Raw genomic sequence first — 11,436 nt, 5'->3', positions numbered from 1 at the left:
TAGGATAGGATAGAGTATAGGATAGGATTGAGGATAGGATTGGATAGAGGATAGGATAGGATAGAATAGAGGATAGGATAGAGGATAGGATACGGCAGAAGATACGATATTATAGAGGAAAGGATAGGATAGAGGATAGGATAGGACAGAGGATAGGATAGGACAGAGGATAGGATAGGGGATTGGAAGGGATAGAGGATAGAATACGATAGAGGATAGGATAGGATAGAGGATAGGATAGAGGATTGGATAGGATAGAGGATAGGATAGGATAGAGGATAGGATTGGATTGAGGATAGATAGGATAGAGGATAGGATAGGATAGAGGATAGGATAGGATAGAGGATAGGATAGAATAGAGGATAGGATACGATAGAAGATACGATATTATAGAGGAAACGATAGGATAGAGAATAGGATAGGATAGAGCATACGATAGAGGATAGGATAGGATAGGATAGAGAATAGGATAGGATACATGGTATTATAGAGTAGAGGATAGGATAGGATAGAGGATAGGATAGGGGATTGGATATAATAGAGGATAGGATAGGATAGAGCATACGATAGAGGATAGGATAGGATAGAGGATAGGATAGGATAGAGGATAGGATAGGGGATTGGATAGGATAGAGGATAGGATAGGACAGAGGATAGGATAGGGGATTGGATAGGATAGAGGATAAGATAGGATAGTGGATAGGATAAGATAGAGGATAGGATAGAATACAGCACAGGATAGGATAGAGGATAAGATAGGATAGAGGATAGGATAGGATAGAGGATAGGATAGGATAGAGGATAGGATAGGATAGAGCTTAGGATAGGATAGAGGATAGGATAGGATTGTGGATTGGATTGGATAGAGAATAGGATAAGATAGAGGATAGGATAGGATAGAGGAAAGGATAGGATAGAGAATAGGATAGGATAGAGGATACGTTAGGATTGAGGATAGGATAGGATTGAGGATAGGATAGGATGGAGGATACGATAGGATAGAGGATAGGATAGGATACAGGATAGGATAGAGGATAGGATAAAGGATAGGATAGGATAGGATAGGATAGGATAGGATAGGATAGGATAGGATAGGATAGGATAGGATAGGATAGGATAGAGGATAGGATAGGATAGAGGATAGGTTAGTTTTGAGGACAGGATAGGATTGAGGATAGGATAGGATAGAGTATAGGATAGGATAGAGGATAGGATAGGATAGAGGATAGGATAGGAAAGAGGATAGGATAGGATAGAGGATAGGATAGACGATAGGATAGGATAGGATAGGATAGGATAGGATAGGATAGGATAGAGAATAGGATAGGATAGATGATAGGATACGATAGAGGATAGGATAGAGGATTGGATAGGATAGAGGATAGGATAGGATAGAGGATAGGATTGGATTGAGGATAGATAGGATAGAGGATAGGATATCATAGAGGATAGGATACGATAGAGGATAGGATATGATAGAGGATAGGATAGGATATGAGATTGGATAGGATAGAGGCTAGGATAGGATAGAGGATAGGATAGGAAAGAGGATAGGATAGGATAGAGGATAGGATAGAGGATAGGATAGGATAGGATAGGATAGGATAGGATAGGATAGGATAGGATAGGATAGGATAGAGAATAGGATAGGATAGATGATAGGATAGGATAGAGGATAGGATAGAGGATAGGATAGAGGATTGGATAGGATAGAGGATAGGATAGGATAGAGCATACGATAGAGTATAGGATAGGATAGGATAGAGAATAGGATAGGATACATGGTATTATAGAGCAGAGGATAGGATAGGATAGAGGATAGGATAGGGGATTGGATATAATAGAGGATAGGATAGGATAGAGGATAGGATAGGATAGAGGATAGCATAGACGATAGGATAGGATAGGATAGGATAGGATAGGATAGGATAGGATAGGATAGAGAATAGGATAGGATAGATGATAGGATAGGATAGAGGATAGGATAGAGGATTGGATAGGATAGAGGATAGGATAGGATAGAGGATAGGATTGGATTGAGGATAGATAGGATAGAGGATAGGATATCATAGAGGATAGGATACGATAGAGGATAGGATATGATAGAGGATAGGATAGGATATGAGATTGGATAGGATAGAGGATAGGATAGGATAGAGGATAGGATAGGAAAGAGGATAGGATAGGATAGAGGATAGGATAGAGGATAGGATAGGATAGGATAGGATAGGATAGGATAGGATAGGATAGGATAGGATAGGATAGGATAGAGAATAGGATAGGATAGATGATAGGATAGGATAGAGGATAGGATAGAGGATAGGATAGAGGATTGGATAGGATAGAGGATAGGATAGGATAGAGCATACGATAGAGTATAGGATAGGATAGGATAGAGAATAGGATAGGATACATGGTATTATAGAGCAGAGGATAGGATAGGATAGAGGATAGGATAGGGGATTGGATATAATAGAGGATAGGATAGGATAGAGGATAGGAAAGGGGATTGGATATAATAGAGGATAGGATAGGATAGAGGATAGGATAGGATAGAGGATAGGATAGGATTGAGGATTGGATTGGATAGAGAATAGGATAAGATAGAGGATAGGATAGGATAGAGGATAGGTTAGGATTGAGGATAGGATAGGATAGAGGATAGGATAGGATAGAGGAGAGGATAGGATAGACGATAGGATAGGATAGAGGATGCCATAGGATAGACTATAGGATAGGATTGAGGATAGGATAGGATTGAGGATAGGATAGAATGGAGGACAGGATAGGATAGAGGATAGGATAGGATTGAGGATTGGATAGGATAGAGGATAGGATAGCACAGAGGATAGGATACGATAGAGGATAGGATATGATAGAGGATAGGATAGGATATGAGATTGGATAGGATAGAGGATAGGATAGGATAGAGGATAGGATAGGATAGGGAATAGGATAGGATAGACGATATTATAGGAAAGAGGATAGGATATGATAGAGGATACGATATTGTAGAGGATAGGATAGACGATAACATAGGGGATTGGATAGGATAGAGAATAGGATAGGATAGAGGATAGGATAGGATAGAGGATAGGATACGATTGAGGATTGGATAGGATAGAGGATACGATAGGATAGAGGATAGGATAGGATTGAGGATAGGATAGGAAAGAGGACAGGATAGGATAGAGGATAGGATAGGATAGAGGATAGGATAGGATAGAGGATAGGATAGGACAGAGGATAGGATAGGATAGAGGATAGGATAGGATAGAGGATAGGATACGATAGAGGATTGGATAGGATAGAGGATAGGATAGGAAAGAGGATAGGATAGGATAGAGGATAGGATAGGATAGAGGATAGGATAGGATAGAGGATAGGATAGGTTAGAGGATAGGATAGGATAGAGGATAGGATATGATAGAGGATAGGATAGGATTGAGGATAGGATAGGATTGAGGATAGGATAGGATAGAGAATAGGATAGGATAGAGGATAGGATAGAGGGTAGGATACGATAAGAGGATAGGATAGGATAGAGGATAGGATAGGATTGAGGATAGGATAGGATAGAGGATACGATAGGATAGAGGAGAGGATAGGATAGAGGATAGGATAGAGGTTAGGATACGATAAGAGTACATAATAGGATAGAGGATAGGATACGGTAGAAGATACGATATTATAGAGGAAAGGATAGGATAGAGGATAGGATAGGACAGAGGATAGGATAGGGGATTGGATAGGATAGAGGATAGAATACGATAGAGGATAGGATAGGATAGAGGATAGGATAGGATAGAGGATAAGATAGGATAGTGGATAGGATAAGATAGAGGATAGGATAGAATACAGCACAGGATAGGATAGAGGATAAGATAGGATAGAGGATAGGATAGGATAGAGGATAGGATATGATAGAGGATAGGATAGGATAGAGGATAGGATAGGGGATTGGATAGGATAGAGGATAGGATAGGATAGAGGATAGAATAGGATAGAGGATAGGATAGGATAGGGAATAGGATAGGATAGACGATATTATAGGAAAGAGGATAGGATATGATAGAGGATACGATATTGTAGAGGATAGGATAGACGATAACATAGGGGATTGAATAGGATAGAGAATAGGATAGGATAGAGGATAGGATAGGATAGAGGATAGGATACGATTGAGGATTGGATAGGATAGAGGATACGATAGGATAGAGGATAGGATAGGATTGAGGATAGGATAGGAAAGAGGACAGGATAGGATAGAGGATAGGATAGGATAGAGGATAGGATAGGACAGAGGATAGGATAGGATAGAGGATAGGATAGGATAGAGGATAGGATACGATAGAGGATTGGATAGGATAGAGGATACGATAGGGTAGAGGATATGATAGGATAGAGGATTGGATAGGATAGAGGATAGGATCGGATAGAGGATAGGATAGGATAGAGGATAGGATAGGATAGAGGATAGGAGAGGATATAGGATAGGATCGGATAGAGGATAGGATAGGATAGAGGATAGGATAGGATAGAGGATAGGATAGGATAGAGGATAGGATAGGATAGAGGATAGGATAGGATAGAGGATAGGATAGGACAGAGGATAGGATAGGATAGAGGATAGGATATTATAGAGGATAGGATAGGATAGAGGATAACATAGGGGATTGGATAGCATAGAGGATAGGAGACGATAGAGGATAGGATAGGATAGAGGATAGGATAGGATAGATGGTATTATAGGATAGAGGATAGGATAGGATGGAGGATAGGATAGGATAGAGGATAGGATATAGGATTGCATAGGATAGAGGATAGGACAGGATAGAGCATAGGATAGGATAGAGGATAGGATAGGATAGAGGATACGATACGATAGAGGATAGGATAGCGAATAGGATAGGATAGAGGATAGGGGATTGGATCGGATACAGGATAGGAGACGGTAGAGGATTGGATAGGATAGAGGATATTATAGGATAGAGGATAGGATAGGATGGAGGAGAGGATAGGATAGAGGATAAGATAGGATAGAGGATAAGATAGGATAGAGGATAACATAGGGGATTGGATAGCATAGAGGATAGGAGACGATAGAGGATAGGATAGGATAGAGGATAGGATAGGATAGATGATATTATAGGATAGAGGAGAGGATAGGATTGAGGATAGGATATAGGATTGGATAGGATAAAGGATAGGATCGGATAGAGGATTGGATAGGATTGAGGATAGGAGAGGATAGAGCAGATGATAGAGCATAGGAAAGAATTGAGGATAGGATAGGATAGAATATAGGATAGGATAGAGAATAGGATAGGATAGAGGATAGGATAGGATAGAGGATAGGATACGATAGAGGATAGGATAGAGAATAGGATAGGATAGAGGATAGGGGATTGGATCGGATACAGGATAGGAGACGGTAGAGGATTGCATAGGATAGAGGATAGGATAGGATAGATGATATTATAGGATAGAGGATAAGATAGGATAGAGGATGACATAGGGGATGGGATAGCATAGAGGATAGGAGACGATAGAGGATAGGATAGGATAGAGGATAGGATAGGATAGATGATATTATAGGATAGAGGATAGGATAGGATGGAGGATAGGATAGGATAAAGGATAGGATAAAGGATTGGATAGGATAGAGGATAGGATAGGATAGAGGATTGGATAGGATAGAGGATAGGATAGGACAGAGGATAGGATAGGATAGAGGATAGGATAGGATAGAGGATAGGATAGGATTGAGGATACGATAGGATAGAGGATAAGATAGGATAGAGGATAACATAGGTTATTGGATAGGATAGAGGATAGGAGACGATAGAGGATAGGATAGGATTGATGATAGGATAGGAAAGATTACAGGATAGGATACAGGATACGATATTATAGAGGATACGATATTATAGAGGATAGGATAGGATAGAGGATAGGATAGGATAGAGGATAGGATAGGATAGAGGATAGGATAGGATAGAGGATAGGAGAGGATAGAGGATAGGATAGGATATAGGATAGGATAGGATAGAGGATAGGATAGGATAGGATAGAGGACAGGATAGGATACAGGATTCGATATTATAGAGGATAGGATAGGATAGAGGATAGGATAGGATAGAGGATAGGATAGGATAGAGGATAGGATAGGTTAGAGGATAGGATAGGATAGAGGATAGGATAGGATAGAGGATAGGATAGGATAGAGGATAGGATAGGACAGAGGATAGGATACGGATGGAGGATAGGATAGAGTAGAGGATAGGATAGAGGATAGGATAGAGGATTGGATAGGATAGAGGATATTATAGGATAGACGATAGGATAGGATAGCGGATAGGATAGTATGGAGTATACGATAGAATTGAGGATAGGATAGGGTTGAGGATAGGATAGGATATAGGATAGGAGACGATAGAGGAAAGGAAAGATTACAGGATAGGATACAGGATACGATATTATAGAGGATACGATATTATAGAGGATAGGATAGGATAGAGGATAGGATAGGATAGAGGATAGGATAGGATAGAGGATAGGATAGGATAGAGGATAGGATAGGATAGAGGATAGGATAGGATAGAGGATAGGATAGGATAGAGGATAGGATAGGATATAGGATAGGGTAGGATAGAGGATAGGATAGGATAGAGGATAGGATAGGATAGAGGATTGGATTAGATAGAGGATTGGATTAGATAGAGGATACCAAAGGATAGAGGATAGGATAGGTTTGAGGATAGGATAGGATAGAGGATAGGATAGGATACAGGATAGGATAGGATACAGGATTGGATAGGATAGAGGATAGGATATTATAGAGGATAGGATAGGATAGAGGATAACATAGGGGATTGGATAGCATAGAGGATAGGATAGGATAGATGATATTATAGGATAGAGGATAGGATATGATGGAGGATAGGATAGGATAGAGGATAGGATATAGGATTGGATAGGATAGAGGATAGGATAGGATAGAGGATAACATAGGGGATTGGATAGCATAGAGGATAGGAGACGATAGAGGATAGGATAGGATAGATGATATTATAGGATAGAGGATAGGATAGGATGGAGGATAGGATAGGATAGAGGATAGGATATAGGATTGGATAGGATAGAGGATAGGATAGGATAGAGGATAGGATAGGATAGAGGATAGGATAGGATAGAGGATAGGATAGGATAGAGGATTGGATAGGATACAGGATAGGATAGGATAGAGGATAGGATAGGATAGGATAGAGGATTGGATAGGATAGAGGATAGGATAGGATAGGATAGAGGATTGGATAGGATAGAGGATAGGATAGTAAAGATGACAGGATAGGATACAGGATACGATCTTATTGAGGATACGATATTATAGAGGATAGGATAGGATAGAGGATAGGATAGGATAGAGGATAGGATAGGATAGAGGATAGGATAGGGTAGAGGATAGGATAGGATAGAGGATAGGATAGGACAGAGCATAGGATACGATAGAGGATAGGATATAATAGATGATAGGATAGGATAGAGGATAACATAGGGGATTGGATAGCATAGAGGACAGGAGACGATAGAGGATAGGATAGGATAGATGATATTATAGGATAGAGGATAGGATAGGATGGAGGATAGGATAGGATAGAGGATAGGATATAGGATTGGATAGGATGGAGGATAGGATAGGATAGAGGATAGGATATAGGATTGGATAGGATAGAGGATAGGATCGGATAGAGGATAGGATAGGATTGAGGATAGGAGAGGATAGAGCAGATGATAGAACATAGGAAAGAATTGAGGATAGGATAGGATAGAATATAGGATAGGATAGATGATATTATAGGATAGAGGATAGGATAGGATGGAGGATAGGATAGGATAGAGGATAGGGCAGGATAGAGGATAGGATAGGATAGAGGATAGGATAGGATAGAGGATAGGATAGGATAGAGGATAGGATAGGATAGGATAGAGGATTGGATAGGATAGAGGATAGGATAGGATTGAGGATAGGATAGTAAAGATGACAGGATAGGATACAGGATACGATCTTATTGAGGATACGATATTATAGAGGATAGGATAGGATAGAGGATAGGATAGGATAGATGATAGGATAGGATAGAGGATAGGATAGGATAGAGGATAGGATAGGGTAGAGGATAGGATAGGATAGAGGATAGGATACGGATAGAGGATAGGATAGGATAGAGGATAGGATACGATAGAGGATAGGATACAGAATAGGATAGGATAGAGGATAGGATAGGATAGAGGATATTATAGGATAGAGGATAGGATAGGATGGAGGATAGGATAGGATAGAGGATAAGATAGGATAGAGGATAACATAGGGGATTGGATAGGATAGAGGATAGGAGACGATAGAGGATAGGAAAGATTACAGGATAGGATACAGGATACGATATTATAGAGGATAGGATAGGATAGAGGATAGGATAGGATAGAGGATAGGATAGGATAGAGGACAGGATAGGATAGAGGATAGGATAGGATAGAGGATAGGATAGGATATAGGATAGGGTAGGATAGAGGATAGGATAGGATAGAGGATAGGATAGGATAGAGGATTGGATTAGATAGAGGATTGGATTAGATAGAGGATACCAAAGGATAGAGGATAGGATAGGTTTGAGGATAGGATAGGAAAGAGGACAGGCTAGGATACAGGATACGATATTATAGAGGATAGGATAGGATAGAGGATAGGATAGGATAGAGGATAGGATAGGATAGAGGATAGGATAGGATAGAGGATAGGATAGGGTAGAGGATAGGATAGGATAGAGGATAGGATACGGATAGAGGATAGGATAGGATAGAGGATAGGATACGATAGAGGATAGGATACAGAATAGGATAGGATAGAGGATAGGATAGGATAGAGGATATTATAGGATAGAGGATAGGATAGGATGGAGGATAGGATAGGATAGAGGATAAGATAGGATAGAGGATAACATAGGGGATTGGATAGGATAGAGGATAGGAGACGATAGAGGATAGGAAAGATTACAGGATAGGATACAGGATACGATATTATAGAGGATAGGATAGGATAGAGGATAGGATAGGATAGAGGATAGGATAGGATAGAGGATAGGATAGGATAGAGGATAGGATAGGATAGAGGATAGGATAGGATAGAGGATAGGATAGGATATAGGATAGGGTAGGATAGAGGATAGGATAGGATAGAGGATAGGATAGGATAGAGGATTGGATTAGATAGAGGATTGGATTAGATAGAGGATACCAAAGGATAGAGGATAGGATAGGTTTGAGCATAGGATAGGAAAGAGGACAGGATAGGATACAGGATACGATATTAAAGAGGATAGGATAGGATAGAGGATAGGATAGGATAGAGGATAGTATAGGACAGAGGATAGGATAGGATAGAGGATAAGATAGGATAGAGGATAACATAGGGGATTGGATAGGATAGAGGATAGGAGACGATAGAGGATAGGAAAGATTACAGGATAGGATACAGGATACGATATTATAGAGGATACGATATTATAGAGGATAGGATAGGATAGAGGATAGGATAGGATAGAGGATAGGATAGGATAGTGGATAGGATAGGATATAGGATAGGGTAGGATAGAGGATAGGATAGGATAGAGGATAGGATAGGATAGAGGATTGGATTAGATAGAGGATTGGATTAGATAGAGGATACCAAAGGATAGAGGATAGGATAGGATTGAGGATAGGATAGGAAAGAGGACTGGATAGGATACAGGATACGATATTATAGAGGATAGGATAGGATAGAGGATAGGATAGGATAGGACAGAGGATAGGATAGGATAGAGGATAAGATATAATAGAGGATAGGATAGGATAGAGGATAGGATAGGATAGAGGATAGGATAGGATAGACGATAGGATAGGATAGAGGATAGGATAGGATAGAGGATAGGATAGGATAGAGGATTGGATAGGATAGAGGATAGGATAGGATAGAGGATAGGATAGGATAGGATAGAGGATTGGATAGGATAGAGGATAGGATACGGATAGAGGATAGGATAGGATAGAGGATAGGATACGATAGAGGATAGGATAGAGAATAGGATAGGATAGAGGATAGGGGATTGGATCGGATACAGGATAGGAGACGGTAGAGGATTGGATAGGATAGAGGATATTATAGGATAGAGGATAGGATAGGATGGAGGATAGGATAGGATAGAGGATAAGATAGGATAGAGGATAACATAGGGGATTGGATAGGATAGAGGATAGGAGACGATAGAGGATAGGAAAGATTACAGGATAGGATACAGGATACGATATTATAGAGGATACGATATTATAGAGGATAGGATAGGATAGAGGATAGGATAGGATAGAGGATAGGATAGGATAGAGGATAGGATAGGATAGAGGATAGGATAGGATAGAGGATAGGATAGGATAGAGGATAGGATAGGATAGAGGATAGGATAGGATAGAGGATAGGATAGGATAGAGGATAGGATAGGATAGAGGATAGGATAGGATAGAGGATAGGATAGGATATAGGATAGGGTAGGATAGAGGATAGGATAGGATAGAGGATAGGATAGGATAGAGGATTGGATAGGATAGAGGATACCAAAGGATAGAGGATACGATAGGATTGAGAATAGGATAGGAAAGAGGACAGGATAGGATACAGGATACGATATTATAGAGGATAGGATAGGATAGAGGATAGGATAGGATAGAGGATAGGATAGGATAGAGAATAGGATAGGACAGAGGATAGGATAGGATAGAGGATAAGATAGGATAGAGGATAGGATACGGATAGAGGATAGGATACGATAGAGGATAGGATAGAGAATAGGATAGGATAGAGGATAGGGGATTGGATCGGATACAGGATAGGAGACGGTAGATGATTGGATAGGATAGAGGATATTATAGGATAGAGGATAGGATAGGATGGAGGATATGATAGGATAGAGGATAAGATAGGATAGAGGATAACATGGGGGATTGGATAGGATAGAGGATAGGAGACGATAGTGGATAGGATAGGATTGATGATAGGATAGGAAAGATTACAGGATAGGATACAGGATACGATATTATAGAGGATACGATATTATAGAGGATAGGATAGGATAGAGGATAGGATAGGATAGAGGATAGGATAGGATAGAGGATAGGATAGGATAGAGGATAGGATAGGATAGAGGATAGGATAGGACAGAGCATAGGATAGGATAGAGGATAGGATAGGATAGAGGATAACATAGGGGATTGGATAGCATAGAGGATAGGAGACGATAGAGGATAGGATAGGATAGATGATATTATAGGATAGAGGATAGGATAGGATGGAGGATAGGATAGGATAGAGGATAGGATATATGATTGGATAGGATGGAGGATAGG

Source organism: Halictus rubicundus, unplaced genomic scaffold, assembly GCF_050948215.1.
Source record: "Halictus rubicundus isolate RS-2024b unplaced genomic scaffold, iyHalRubi1_principal scaffold0038, whole genome shotgun sequence".
NCBI classification, from domain to species: Eukaryota; Metazoa; Arthropoda; class Insecta; order Hymenoptera; family Halictidae; genus Halictus; species Halictus rubicundus.
Note: the sequence above shows the minus strand (reverse complement) of the source record.